We start from the raw sequence: 15,284 nt of genomic DNA on the forward strand, positions 1-15,284 counted from the left end.
CCTTCAGCCGGGTTTTTCTGGCAGCTAAGGGAGGGCGGGGCTTAGGGGGCGGGCACTAAGGGGCGGGACCTCGGGAGGTTGGGTTGCAGGGCGCCGCGACACTTGGGGACTAAACGTGGCGCTCCGCCAGCTCGACTGCAGCGTGAGGTTGAGCTGGCATCTCGTGCCCGGCGGCGCTCAGCTTTTCTTCCTAGTGTTCACCGTGGAGCTTAAGTCTCTCTAAACCGTGCCTTCTTGTTTAATGAGCTGCTCACCACTTCCTGGCGTACCCAATGACTCGGGTATGGGGCTGGGACAGCAGCTAGTGAGACCAAGAGGACTGGCGGTAGCCTTGGGATAGTGAGAAACTGGAGTGGAGAAAGGTCGTCTAGGAAACCGGCTTCGACGCCCCGCGAGGCCAGCGGACGGATTCTCTGGGGCGTTCCAAAGATCCTATTACCCTAGCTGGGTCCGCCTGCCTACGAGGGAGGGAGCTAACGAGGAGCGGCTTACTGAGAGCCCTGCTAGGGAAGTGGCCAACTTGCTTTATACTCTTACTCCCACTTTGGTGTTTGCCGGATTGGGGAAACTCAGGAGCCTGCCCAACTAGGTTCTAGGTGCAACAGGGCCTCTAGTGCATGCCACATGGAGAAGACACATGCTTGTAGGGATGAGGCTGACAGAAATCTGCATTAATTCCTAAGCCTGCGAACAGAACAGCCCGTTGTACAATGCGCTGGAACACAGTCCCATTTGACAGAGTACTGGAATCTAGGAGCGGTCGTGCACACCTGTAATTCCAGACTCTGGCTGCGGAGGCAGGAAGAGCCTGAGTTTGGAGCCAGCCCAGACTACATAACAAACAAACATTTCAGTGCCTTGGAGAGAATTGGAATGAAAGCCTGTAAAATCTCGCAGCTGATGAGCTGTGGAACTCGGGCTCCTAAACACTTTGTCACTATGCGCTCCTTTACCCCTTGTTGAAGCCTTGACCCCGAGTCTTCTGACCCATTTATCTTTGAATGTGGTGAGAACCTTAAGATGGGGAATGCTAATTCTAGCTACTCCTGTATTTGGAGAGTTTATTGTTAACCAGTATATGCCATGACATAGGAACTGTTAACTGTCCCCGATTGATCAGTGAGAAAACAGGCTGGGAAGTGTGACATTGGGTTGCAGTCATACAAAATGTACTTCTCTTCAGTTGACTTCCTGACCGCCCCTCTGGCCTTTTTCTGACTGCTCCTCCACATCTCCGTTGGTTGATGAGGTCCAGAGGCTGTGGTGCCTGTGACTCTTTTATGTCTACACTTCTTCCTTAGGTGTGGTTCTATTATCTATAGGCTGATGACACCAAAACTTTCTGTCTCCAGCCCGCATCTCTCCCCTAGCCCCCCACCTTCCAGTATCACCACGAGTCCCACCCACAATAACCTAAGTCCTATATCCAACTTCCTTCCTCATCCCCTCAGAAAGAGACACCATTGTTCTTCAGTCCCCCAACACCAAAACCTGTTCTGGAAAAGACCCCCTTGGACTACCCCACATCTCTTACAAAATCTGTTCAACCTGCTTGTGATTTGGTTTGATTTGCATTGAGATTGGGATCTCTCTACATAGCCCAGGATAGTCTTAAACTTGGCACCTTCCTGCCTCAGCCTCACAAATCTGACACTATAAGTAGGCCTCCATTATCACAACCAGGAATATCTGTGAGCATCCATGTGTCTTTCTCTTCCTCCTCCTCCTTCTCCTCCTCTTTCTTTTCAATGGGAGCCCACCTTATAGCCTAGGCTAGCCTAACTAGCCTTGAACTCTCACAACAGTCCTTCCACCTCAACCTCCAAAGTGCATGGATTGTAGGTGTGAGCCACCACACCTGATTTCTAGAAATGGTTATCTTAGTATAGGAAAAGGGAACCTTTATTGCTAAGTTATCATAGAGGACAAAGTCATGAATTATCTTCTGAAAGTTGGTCAGGGTAAAGAACGAACTCCACCATCCTATGCCTGTGGAGAGTCAGCCATGCTGAGGCATATTAGTTTCACATCTGAAAAATGAGCAGAAGAAAATGGAGACCAGTCTTTCTAGGTACAGACGATGGCCAGGAGACAGGAGAAGAGTGTTAGGGCCACAGATATATCCCAGGATCCTTTGAGTCAGAAATATGGGAAAAAATAATACCTGCTAATTGTTGATTGGGATGACGAAGAACCCACCACGGACTATGTCTTTCCCATGTCTGCCAGTTTACATTGCTGTTTCTCCCCAGTAGAGCAGAAGAACAGAAGATAGAGCCTGGCACACAACAGGCAATTATTTCACAGGTCTGTAACTCCCAAGCGACTGGACAGCAGCTTTCCACCCTAGGTTGTTGGGCTGGCAGTTCTGATTCCTGTAGTCATAACCCATCATTAGCACAGTTGGAAATTTCAAAACACAGTGCTTCTCCAAGCTCTTGTGTGTGCCCTGGTGTGCGGTACAAGTAGAAGCTGGGAGCTCATAAGGTCCAGCTGGGTTGGGTTGTGGGAAATATATATAGGTTTCCTCACAAAGTGAGGGACACATTCCAAAAGTGTCCCCAAACAAATAGAGGAACATTTCCTAAGACACAGCCTTAAACTGCTTCTTTTTAAAATGTTTATTTATCTCGTGTGTGTGTGTGTGTGTGTGTGTGTGTGTTCAAACATGTCACACGTGTTTGAAGTGCACAGTACAACTCTCAGAAGTCTGTTCTTCTGCTGTGGGCTCTGCGTGTTGAACTCAGATCATCGGGTTTGAATGGAAAGCACTTTTACCTGCTCAGCCACATTTTATCCCCAAAATGTCACTTCTTAGAGAATTCTTTTGATTAACATAAATTGCAGAGCTAGGCATGCTCACACGAACTATAATCCTACCAGCATTTAAAAGGTGAAGACAGGAGACTCTCAAGTTTGAGGCCAGTCAAGGCTATATATGTGGTAAAGCTCTGTCTCAAAATTAAAAAAAAAAAAAAAAACCAAAAAAACAAAGTAATTAAAAGTTAGACATGGTGGGCTGGTGAGATGGCTCAGTGGGTAGGAGCACTGACTGCTCTTTCAAAGGTCCTGAGTTCAAATCCCAGCAACCACATGGTGGCTCACAACCATCCATAAAGAGATCTGACACCCTCTTCTGGTGTCTGAAGACAGCTACAGTGTACTTAGAGAAAATAAATAAATATATATTTAAAAAAAAAAAGTTAGACATGGTGACTTGCACCTGTAATCTCAGAACTTAAGAGGTGGAAGCAGGGGGGCCATCCTTAAATAAATAGCAAGTTCCAGTCTAGCCATGGGCTATAGAAGACCCTGTCTCAAAATGAACAAGGTTACTGGGCAGTCTAAATTTAAGAAAGAAAGAAAGAAAGAATGAAAGAAAGGAAGAAAGAAAGAATCAAAGAAACAAAAAAACAAAGAAAGATCTTGATGAATGTAGGACAAGCAAGAATTTTACAGACATCTTTAATGTACCAGTTTTTCCAGTAGCTACAAATTATTTTATATTCTTCTCAGATGCAGAATATATACTATTTGATATATAAGGTTCCAAGTCCTTTCCTTCACTCTGCCCTGCCCCCAAAGCTCATTCAAGTGCAAAATTTCAACATCTAAACCAGTTCCAGGTACAGTCCCTTGAGTTCAGGAAGTTATGAATTATAAAATAAATCACCTTCCTCTTCCTCTTCACACCCTTCTGAGAAATTTAGAAGTCACTTGGGTGAAAGGAGGTAAGTAGTCCAGATGGCATGAGCAGGCTGGCAAAATCCAACCAGGATGAGGGGGGCGAGCTGGGGAAGGAGGGCAGCCGTTTGACACAATGCCAAGGCCCAAGCAGAGTGAAGCAGGCACCCGCGGAGTCTCAGCACCCTGTATGTGCTTGGTATGTAGGTAGCGTGTGGTAGAAAAGTAGAGCAATCCAAATCAGGGTGTGTTGCCTGAGGAAGGAAGGGACATTGTTAAATACAGGCAGACAGTTTTTAAAAGAAGCCCGTAAGCAGGTAAGTAAAGAAAGTCACTCGAGTCTCCGACAGTATGCCGACAAGAGGTGATGCAGAGAGCAAAAGCTAGAACAAACCTTTCGATCCTTTCTTGGGATGAGTGAAATTGATATGAATTTATGACTTTCCACTTAGAGATAATCACTTTTGCGTCACTGGTATTTGAAGCCCAGAACCTCACGCAGGCTCTACCAGTGAGCTGCACCTGCCATCCCCTCAAGTTAAAGACAGAATGAAACTGAATATCCATAGTGAAACTGAGTGGGACCTCGGGCAGAATTGATAATCATGTATCAATATTAATTTTATGGTTTTATATATATATATAATAAATGCATAATATATGACATATAACTATATTATTATATTAAGGTTATATTAAAGATTTGGGGATAATGGTGGGATACATTTTCTTCACTGGAGAGACATCAGCAAATGTGTGCTGTAAATTGTGTGCAGTATATCTAAATGTAGTTGCCATGCTCGGGAGGTGGAGGTAGGATTCAGAGTCTAAGGGTTTGAATTGGCTAGTGAATTCCTGGCCAGCCTCGGTTGTATGAGGCCCTATCTGGAAAAGAAAAATGGAGGACTGTGTATACATGGCTGGGAGGTAACTCAGTAGGTTCAGGGCTTACCTAGCATGCTGGAAGCTGGAAGCTGTGCGTTCTGTCCTCTGCACTGAATAACCCAGGCACGTGCTGATAACCTGTAATGGCCGGCAGCAATGGCGCATACCTTTAACCCCAGCATTCAGGAGACAGAGGCAAGAGGATCTCTGTGAGTTCAAGGCCAGCCTGGTTTACAGAGGGAGTTCCAGGATGGTACCAGGGCTACACAGAGAAACCCTATCTTGAAAAAAAAAATCAAACAAACAAACAAAAAACAACAAAAGTGGGGGGAGGGGGGAGGGAAATGGAAGCAGAAATTTAACCAAAGCGACGAGGACATTTAGTCACCTGGAACCTGGCCAATAAAAGGACCGGGCGTTTAGGAGACAAGCCTAACTCTGATAGGCCAGAGCAATGACAAGGTAAGACTGAAATCTCTAGGTCCAGAAAAGGACCAAAAGGTTTGATGAATCATATCAAACCAAGGATGAAATATGTAAAAGGATTCAGAAGTTAGTTCAAAGTTCAAAGAGTACAGGATAAGAATCAAGTTAAGGGTTGACAGGAAGAGCTTGTGATCAGCAGAAGAGTGGAAACTGTAAGCCCATAGGTACAGGAATAAGCACAGGGAAGCCTGGGAAAGGACACAGACCAGTTCCCAGTCCCGCTCCCTGAAATCCCAGTAATTCCACGGGAAACAGAGCAATCCAAATGACAGATATTTTATGGAATGGCCACTTCCTGGAGCCTTCCAAAATGTCAGTCTCATGATAGAGAAGAAAATCTGGAAAACTATTTCCCATTCTTTTGCTTTGTTTTGTTTTTGTTTTTTGTTTTTTGTTTTTTTGTTTTTTAATATGTATGCATTATACATGCACTGGCCTGCCTGTAAGTATGCCTGCAGACCAGAAGAGGGCACCAGATCTCATTTCAGATGGTTGGGAGCCACCATGTGGTTGCTGGGAATTAAACTCAGGACCCTTTTTTTGAGGTTAATGATCATATAGTTAATTAATTAGGTTTTTCGGGACAGATTTTCTCTGTATAGCCTTGGCTGTCCTGAAACTCACTCTATAGACCAGGTGGCCTTGAACTCAAAAATCCACCTGTCTCTGCCTCCTAAGTGCTGGGATTAAAGGCATGAGCCTCATTTAATATTTTAACAAGTTCACTTATAAACATACCATATGCACGTACAGGGAAAAAACGGCTCAGTAGCCGCAACAGACTAACAGAGCAGTCACAAAGAAGACTGCCTGCATCCTCTGCCTTTCTTCTACATAGACTAGAAGGCAAAATGAGAGGTTACATGGGATCAACAACAGATGTAGGTACAAAGAACGATGCGGCAAACGCATCGAAAGGGTGGGGTCACTGAGGATCGTGGCCAAGGAATGAGGTGCCCGAGAATGTATCCCATGCTAGGTATGCAATCAAGTAAAACTGGTGACAGGAAGTGATCAGGCTCAACTATGGCTGCCTGGTACAGCTAGCCCCACTGGGGTCAGGGGCTAGGCAGGGCACACCCATGGGGCAGTAGAAGATAATTCTGTTTCAAAAGTACTTCAGGGACGTGACTCAGTACTCTGTGGTTTTAGGAATGCCAGTAACTAACTTCAAAATTAAAATCCTTGTGTAACACTAAACACTGGTTTTAACGATTCGTAAGTAAAGCACTTATGAAGGGTGACATTGTGAGCCAATATCAGTCTTAAAGCACAGGATGTAAAAAAAAAAAAAAGCGGCGCCGGGTAGTGGTGGCGCACACCTTTGATCCCAGCACTTTGGAGGCAGAGGCAGGCGTATTTCTGAGTTCAAGGCCATCCTTGTCTACAAGGATGGAGAGAGTGAGTTCCAGGACAGCCAGGGCTACACAGAGCCCTGTCTCAAAAAACCAAAACCAAAACCAAAATAAAATAAAATATAAGCCGGGCAGTGGTGGTGCACACCTGTAATCCCAGCACTCTGGGAGGCAGAGGCAGGCGGATTCCTGAGTTCGAGGCCAGCTTGGTCTACAGAGTGAGTTCCAGGACAGCCAGGGCTATACAGAGAAACCCTGTCTCCAAAACACCAAATCCAAAAAACCAAAAATAAAATAAAATATAAAATAAAATCAGCGTCACGCTTATTAAAGTGACACTGTACGGCATCTGTACCATGTTGTCACATACTCCATCCATCAGAGATGACCGAAAAGCAAACGTTAGCTGGAAGCGGGCTGTGTCAACACCTTCCCAAGGAGTAGCGAGAAAACACTGTGGACACCACCACATCTACTTGGCAACTGGCGATCTGCTGAAGACTTGAACTGACCAGGAGAGAGCGGCCCAGCAGTAGGGAAGGCAGCACGCATGCGCTGCGCTGGGCATAGTCAGAAAGAGAGCTTCCTGGGAGCACTCTGGAGAAACAGGACAACGCAGAGGGCGGGGCCTTCACTGTGCCGTCCCATCTTTGTGGTGGGAGGAGGGAGGAGGTGGAAGGAGGATACTGTTTGAAACTAAAACAAGGTAGTCACAAAGCTGGAACTGGAAGCTTTGAGACATGAAAGAACAGAAGTTTTAAATATGTGGAACATGTATTCTCTAACATGGGAAATAAGATTTTTATCAGAAAGTCAGATTGTCACTTCCCCGAGTGTCACATGTCTGGGGACTAGAAATGTTTTAAGCTCTTCTGTCGTGAGCAGGTCAGGACTGAGAATAAGGCTGGATCCCCACTAGCATGAGGGATTAGAACAAATCCCTGAGATGCTCTACCCAATCCCATTTCTCACTCAAAACCTGAGACTCTCTGGACAGCCACGTGGCCTCCCTACCACTGCTAAGGAAGAGCCTTTCCAGGAGTTAAAGAGCATCCTGGTGCAGCTTTGCCTGAGGCAGGAGCATTCTAAATAAGGCTCTCCCCAATTCCCCTCACCATACTTTACATGTAGAAAAAGAGTCTCTATAGGCTCTCTGCAGACTGAGCTGGCAATCAACACACCTAAAGCAGACCTGAAAACACTGGGCAGCTGCTCCCAGCCTACCTCCACCCACTGGCACTCACCGCCTCATTCAGCAGGGCTCAAATTCTGAGGCTCAAATCAATTCCTAACTCAAGACTGTATCCAGTCACCCCTGGAAATGACTGTCAGCCAGTCATTCAAACAGAAGAATAACAAAAAAATAAAACTGGGCAGATTCCTGTAGCTTGTTTTAAAGGGGGCGGGTGGCCCTCTGCATCCCGAGCAGCTGATCCTGCCGGAACTTAGGAGCTCTAAGGGGTAGGTTATGGGGTCCTCACACCAGGAGCTAGCAACACACAGCTCCTAGGGTAACATGCAGCCAGGTCTGGAGTGAGATTCCACAGTTAAAGATGCTGCGACTCTCCTCATCACACTTACACAACCCTCGTTCATCATCATTATTATTATTATTATTATTATTGGCATAGCAAGGAAAGCCGTCCCTCAATTCAATTAAATGGAAAATGCCCATTTAATTGGTTGTGTTTACATAAAGCCATCCAAGAGTCCCTAAGAAAGACTTGGTGTGACTCACGCGGGCTCTCACTCACAGCATACCACGGGCTTTCTTTGTGGTACCATGCAGGTCAGTCACAATTATTAAATTATGACCTTCAAAAGAACTACTCAAATTAATATGAAAGACACTTGTCACAAACAGAAATGCCCTGCAAATCAAATTATTGCACACAGGACTAACAGAAGCTATGCACAGAAAATGTTGAAGGCTCTAGCAGACCCAGAACAGAGAGCCTGTGGCTGCCCCAGCAAGCATGCCCAGAACTAGGTCACTGTCATTGTCTTGGTATCATTCAGGGATGATGACTTGGTTGGCAGGCTGTTGTCCATAAACTCCTGCATACAGGTACTAGTATGGTAAAGCATGGCATACGCCGTACACCTGCCTGTTGGCAACATAAACAACTTGAGTTCCTGAGGTGTATGTGCCTCTGTAAAGACCACAGCCGTAGGCCTCAGGGTGTCGTATAGGCTGTGTAGGGAGGTGGGGAAGCGGCCACCGCAGTCTCTTCAGACAGGATCGCTGAGCCAATGTAAGCTGTGTTTGTTCTGGCTTCTTGCAGTGTAGCCTTCCATGCCAGGCTATTGTCTGTGCTCTGCACAGAGACTGATGGTCTTCCCGTCTCGGCAGACGGTCTGCAACAGACAGTCTCTTGGCTTCCTATCTGGAGGCTGGATGTCCCCACACTCATGCCCCGTGCGGTTATTGATGCAGTCCACGGGCATGTGGACCTCATCCTCTATGCTCTGCTGAGTCTGTCCATCATAGCAGATCAGGCGACAGTCTGACCACAGGTCGAACTGATTTTTCTTCCAGCGTTTCAGAATGGTGCTCTGTCAAAGTAACCGTCCACTCTTCACAAACACCATCTCTTCAGCTGTGACTGTTCAGGCCGCCAGACGGATCAGGCTGAGAGCACAAGGTGGCCGGCTTTTGTTTCTTCACTGGACCCAGCCTTTCCATTCTAACTGAAGAAAAATACAGAGGAACAATAACTAAATGTACCACATGACTCAAGTGAATCCTCTGCTCAAGGATAGTATTGATATCCATAGTGAAACTGAGCAGGACTAAGAGCAAAATTGGTAATCATGTATCAATATTAATTTTATGGTTTTATATATGTGTATAATAAATACATAATATATGACATAACTATATTATTATATTAAGGTTATATTAAAGACTTGGGTGGAGGAAGAAATGAAGATACATTTTCTTCACTGGTATAACCACTAGTAAGTTGCCTATGCTCCAAGACCCAACACACAACATACCCATTAATTAAACTCAGCAGTCATAAAACAACAGCAAAGACAGGGAATGGGGAAGTAGAAGGGAACTTAGGGGGAGTTCTGTGGGAGTGGGAGGGGCATGAGAGGGTGAGGAGCCGAGAAAATGACCAAAATCCATTATATGTGAGTCTGAAATTGTAAAGAATTTTAATTTCTTAAAAAGGATTTGGGAGTACTACGGATCATGTCAAACTTACCCTCAAGCAGTTCACAACACTATTTGAATTTATCTTTGGACTCTTCTGTAACCTGTCTTTCCCCCACATACAGCATATAATGGGAAAACAGACAATAGGGAAACCACAGTCGAAACTCCCATTTAGAAAGAAGTTATTTAGAAGCACATAGCAGCCATTAGTAAATCTGAAAACGAATCATGTCCCTTTAGACAATCCCCTGGGCTCTGTTCCAGAGGCAGCGATTCCATTTGTCTGTGGCTCTTACCTCTGCCCTTTCTGCTCGTGGCTGCATGCTTGGCTCAGAAAGCAGCTACACATTAGAGTGATTGCTCTTTTTTCCTAAAAAATAGTCCATGTTTTCATCCAGCAACCTGCTGATGATGGCTTACATGGTGCCCAATGTTATCTTTGCACTTGGAACTGTCTTGGTTTAGTTCTCTCTCTCTCTCTCTCTCTCTCTCTCTCTCTCTCTCTCTCTCTGTGTGTGTGTGTGTGTGTGTGTGTGTGTGTGTGTGGTCTGATTTTCCATGGGTTTTATTGTACTTCCTTTATTAGATAAAAACTAACACCTCAAATCCCAAAAGAAATTGTTTCTTCTTTTAGGCTAGGTTGTGAATCAAAGAGCTCAATTACAAAACACTTAAGGTTTTTGTTTGTGTATCTTTCAGTCTGTTTATTTTTTATAGAATCTTCTAAGGGTGACCTGGAACTTCTTATCCTCTCTTGGTTCTCCTCCCAAGTGCTGAGATTATAGGTGTGCATCACCACAACTGATAGCTTAAGATTTATTTTTTATCTTTATGACTGTGTATTTGTCTGTGACTCTGTACACAAACTATGTGTATACAGTTGTGTAAGGATATCAGAAGAGGGTGTTGCATCCCTAGTTGAAAGCCTTCTTGTAGGGAGTGGTTCTGATACTTTGATTGGGAATCTGCATGTGAACACTGATGGTCCTGTTCCCCAAATGGTTCTTGATTGATCAATAAAGATGCTAGCATGGGTTTAACCACTGAGATGGCTCAGTGGTTAAGAGCACTGACTGCTCTTCCAGAGGTCCTGAGTTCAAATCCCAGTAGCCACATGATGGCTCACAACCATATGTAATGAAATTGGATGCCCTCTTCTGGTGTGTCTGAAGACAGCTACAGTGTGCTCAACATATAATAAATAAATAATCTTTTTTTTAAAGTGGCTGGGCAGAAGAGGCGGGACATTCAGGCTCCTGCAGGCAAGCTAGGAGATGCAAGAGAGGAAAGAAATTGACCATGCTTCAGAGGGAGAAAGAGCTACCAGCCATGTGAGATCTCAGGTGGACTGGACATTGGCTGCTTCCCTGACTGGGCCTGGGGTAGCAGACGGGAGATTAGAAACACAACTAACCTGAGGGCAGAGTTAGGGTGCTGAACAAGGAGAAGGTAACCAGGCAACTAAGCTGAGGGTAGATTTAGAAGTGTTGAGCTGGAAATAGGCTTAGAAGAGCCTGGCCACTGAGCTAAAAAGCACATTAAAAATAAGCTCATGTGTGTGTATGTCTTTCATCCGCAGATCCAAGGGAACCATGGCAGAGGCTGGTAGCACTGTCCACCTGGAGCTTAAAGTGGGGTAGTAGAAACTGCACACTACACCTTCTGACATAAGTACCGGGAGCTGAACTTGGATCCTCGGGAAGAGCAGCAAGGCCCTTAACCATAAGGCCATCTGTCCAGATCCCACCATGCTGGGTTTTATGTAGTGCTGGGGACTGAACCACCAGGGCTCTATGCAAACAAGGCAAATACTGAACCAACGGAGACACAACCCTAGCCTCCCTGGAGAGTCTTTTTTTTTTTTTTTTTTTTGGCAGGGAGGAGTGGAGAAGTGGATCAGAAGTTTAATGCACTTGTACTTGCAGAGGACCCATGTTTAGTTCCTAGTACCAACATGGTGGTTTACAAACATCTTATAACTTCGATTCCAGGAAATCTGGAATGTCCTCTACTGAACTTCAAAGGTACAAAGCATGACATGGTGCATATACACACGTGCATAAAATCAATAAATTAATCTCTAATTCTTTTTAACAAAATTCTCTTTTGGCTTTTGAAGACAGTGCCTTGTTATTCTCTTGGGCTATCTTTTTCTTTTTTAAAAAAAAAAATACCATGTCCAGTGAGATTTATTACAGGTATGTAAGGATTGTTCAATATATGAAGACCAATTATATCATCTTCTCCTTTCAACAAGCTGAGAGAGAAAAATCTTAATATATATAATAATAATATATATAATATTATAATATATATATATAAAAATAAATTCAATGTATCCAAATAGATTTTTCTTTGTTTCATGATAGGGTTTCTCTGTGTTGCCCTGGCTGTCCTGGAACTCTCTCTAGAGACCATGCTTTCTTTTAGTCTTTGAAATTGTAATTTTACTACAACGTTTCTCCCTTCCATTTTCCTCCCTCCCATATACACCTCCCCACTCTCTTTCAAATTTATGGCCTCTTTTTTCATTAACTGTACATATAAATTCTTGGTCCTCCTGCCTCAACCTCCCTAGAGATTGTTGCCACACCCTACTCTACCCTAAATGTTAAATTACTTTTTGTCCCCTACCTCTAGAGACTGTCCTGGGTGGGATCTCTTTACTTCCTCTGAATATTGCCAAACCATTAATTTTTTTCTTCCTGTTGTCATGAGTGCAATAAGCTAAAAACATAGATGAACACGTTTTTGTGTCTTGCACAATGCCATAGTTACCAAATGACAGTAAATGTACAAGGTTTAGGGGTCTGGGTGACAATGATCTGTCATAAAATCCACCTAGTAGTCACGTGGCCAAGGCTAATGTAAGTTCTTTTATCCTGATTTTAGTTATGAACATTAACTCTCTTAATCACGCAGCAAGTAGACCTATATAGCTCTATACATCTATGTCAAAAGAGGCTGCAGCTGAGGTCAAGAGGTTAAAGTGGGCTGAGCAGAGTTGGTATTGATAAGACAATGATGGTCCTGAGCAGGAAATGGCAGGCCAGATCCAGGTCCAGGCAGAGGAAGAGGCAGACCAGCAGACCAGCATTCAATAGTGGGGACTGAGATGAGTCAGGGAGTCCTCAGTCTTTGACATATACACCAGCTATCAGGTGATAGGCCAGCACAGGACCATGCCACCGTACTGCTGGGTGCCTACCACTTGGTGGAGTCAAGAGAAGGGAGATATTAAACCTGTCTTCGATCATGTGTATCCCATAAGTCCTTGAGTCTAATTTACCTGGTACAAATTTAATAGGCCATATATCTCAATAAATGTATTTCTAGTGCCAGGACTAAGTCACTAATCAGTTCATTCTGGATGGGTAGTATCCGGCAGATAGAGCAATTTCTAGGTCCACTTGAGTCAACCTTTTCCTTCAAAATGAGAAGAAAGCTGCTTATAAAACAGACTCTCCTGGAGCAATGCATAGCCAAAAACAAACAAGACAAAAACAACAAACCCCGCTGCTCTATACAATGCGTGGTAAGCTTGAGTAGAGCGGGGCCTGATCTCACTCCTGTCCTTCTCTGTGTGTTGCTAAAAAGAGTCGGTTGGAACTTGGAATGTTGTACTTAGAAATCCCTATGAATTCAGGCTATGAATTCAATCCACAAACTCTCTGGCTAAGACACGAGATCAATGTGTAATTTAGATGAATAACCCCTAGTAACAGTTTGATCAGTTGACTTTGATTGGTCGATCCTCACTACTCTTCAGAACTCTGCAAACTTCCCAGTCCCAAAGTCAAATGTCATGCTTTAGGTTTTGACTATAGAGGCATCCCTTCTCAGCCACAATTTCTGTGTTCACTTTCTATGAGGGAGCTTCAGAAATCAGGTCCCATGCTCTGAACCTCTGCCACCTATTTTTGGAAACGATAATACATTAGAGGTCAGCTGTGTACTTTTGTTTGTATTTTGTCGACGGGGGCTTTCAAACCATAACTGCAGAATTAGGGAGTCGTAACAGAGACCATATGCCTATAAAACCAGAGATACGTACTGCATTATCTCATCTTTCACAGGAAAAAAAAAACTTTGCCAACCTTTGATTTATCGCTATGTAAAACAAAACCAAACGAAGAAAAACTCTGACCCAAATAATCCCCACCCCCAAAACTGCTGTTTTGAATTCTCTATCTGAGGCCCAGATTGGCCTCAAAACTCTTGATTTTCCTGCCTTAACCTTCATGCACTGCCACCATACATGGCTCAAAACCGAGCACGGTTTTCCTTTGTTCCTTCCTTCTTTTCTTTTCCTTTGGTTTTTCAAGACAGGGTCTCTCTGCATTGTCCGGGCTCTCCTAGAACTCCCTCTATATCAGACAGGTCTCATACACAGAGATCCTCCTGCCTCTGCCTGATATGAGAGGCATGTTTCACTACATACACCTGACTCCAAAAGTGAGTTTCTTAAAACAATGGTATAAGTATTTCTCGTGAGTCTGTGCATTGGCCAGGTGTTTTGTGTTTCGTATCGTGTTTTCTGGAATTATGGAGTGTGTGGAAAATACAAGTTCTCTCATTCACAGAGCTGAAAATTGGCGCTGGCTGGCAGCTGGTAGCTCAACTGGAACTCTTAGCCAGTCTTGAAATTTGCTCTGTAGACCAGGTTGGCCTCAAACTCAGCGATAGACCTGCTTCTGCCTCCTGAGTGTTCAGATCAAAGGCAGGCATCACTATATACATCTGAGCAATCTCTTAAGCGCCATCTCAGCTGGTTTTTGGAGATAGGGTCTCATATATCCCAGGCTACGTAACCAAGGCTGACCTTGAACTCCTGATCCTCATGCCTTCACCTCCCAAGTTCTGGGATTGCAAGCATTCACCTCCATTTTTCCTCTTAATTATAGCGTGATCCAATTCTTTTATTTTACCTGTTAGAATACCATGCCAGAGATAAAGAGCCCTGTCAAGAGATGAACACATCTGTTTGAAAAACAGATAAGCAAATAGACTTTTGTGGTCTGTCATTTTAGGGACCTGTCAAATAGGAAGTGTGATTGTGTTTGTTCTGGCTTATTCTGAGAGCTCTCCACTTCCTTGATATCTTTCAAAACCTACTTTCCTATAAGAGTACAGTTTACAGAATCAGTTTTTCTTCCCAGTGTAGTTTGGATCCAGATTGTCCTCAAAACTTGTGAAGCATCTTAGCTCCTAGTTTGATGCTACTGGCAGGGTGTAAGAACTTTAAAAGCTAGGGCCTACTAGGAAGTCTCCGGGCAATTGGAGGTGGCCTTAAGGATTTCTGGGACTCTGAATCCTTCATCATTCTCTTTCCCTACTGGAGATGAGGTTTGTGGCTTTGTGCTACCATGAACTTCTACAACCTGCTGCCTTGCCACAGACCCAAAGGAACAGGTGCAGTCAGTTGTGGACTGAGAGCTCGGTGTGAGGCTCGCATCTGTAACCTCTGCTGGAGGAATATGGGGAGGTCAGTGTCATTCTCAGTGACATAGTGAATCCAAGGCCAGCCTAGGCTACATGAGACCCTGTCTCAACAACAACAACAAAAAGCATAGGCTGAATCTCCAAACTTTTAAGCCAGAATGAGCTTTCTATTTATAAGTGGATTATCTTTGGTATTTGTAATGGTAACCTAAAATTGACTCATTCCCTAGAATGGACGAGTGTTGTTTTTGTATTGTATTGGTCTT

The 15,284-nt window shown here is 44.2% G+C and overlaps 1 pseudogene; it reads right to left on the bottom strand.

Annotated features, from left to right (window-relative positions):
• Positions 1-8,112: 8,112 nt before the first annotated feature.
• On the bottom strand, positions 8,113-9,098 carry LOC127679866 (pleckstrin homology domain-containing family B member 2-like; annotated as a pseudogene).
• Between the last annotated feature and the right edge of the window lie 6,186 nt (positions 9,099-15,284).

This window comes from Apodemus sylvaticus, chromosome 3 (genome assembly GCF_947179515.1).
Source record: "Apodemus sylvaticus chromosome 3, mApoSyl1.1, whole genome shotgun sequence".
NCBI classification, from domain to species: Eukaryota; Metazoa; Chordata; class Mammalia; order Rodentia; family Muridae; genus Apodemus; species Apodemus sylvaticus.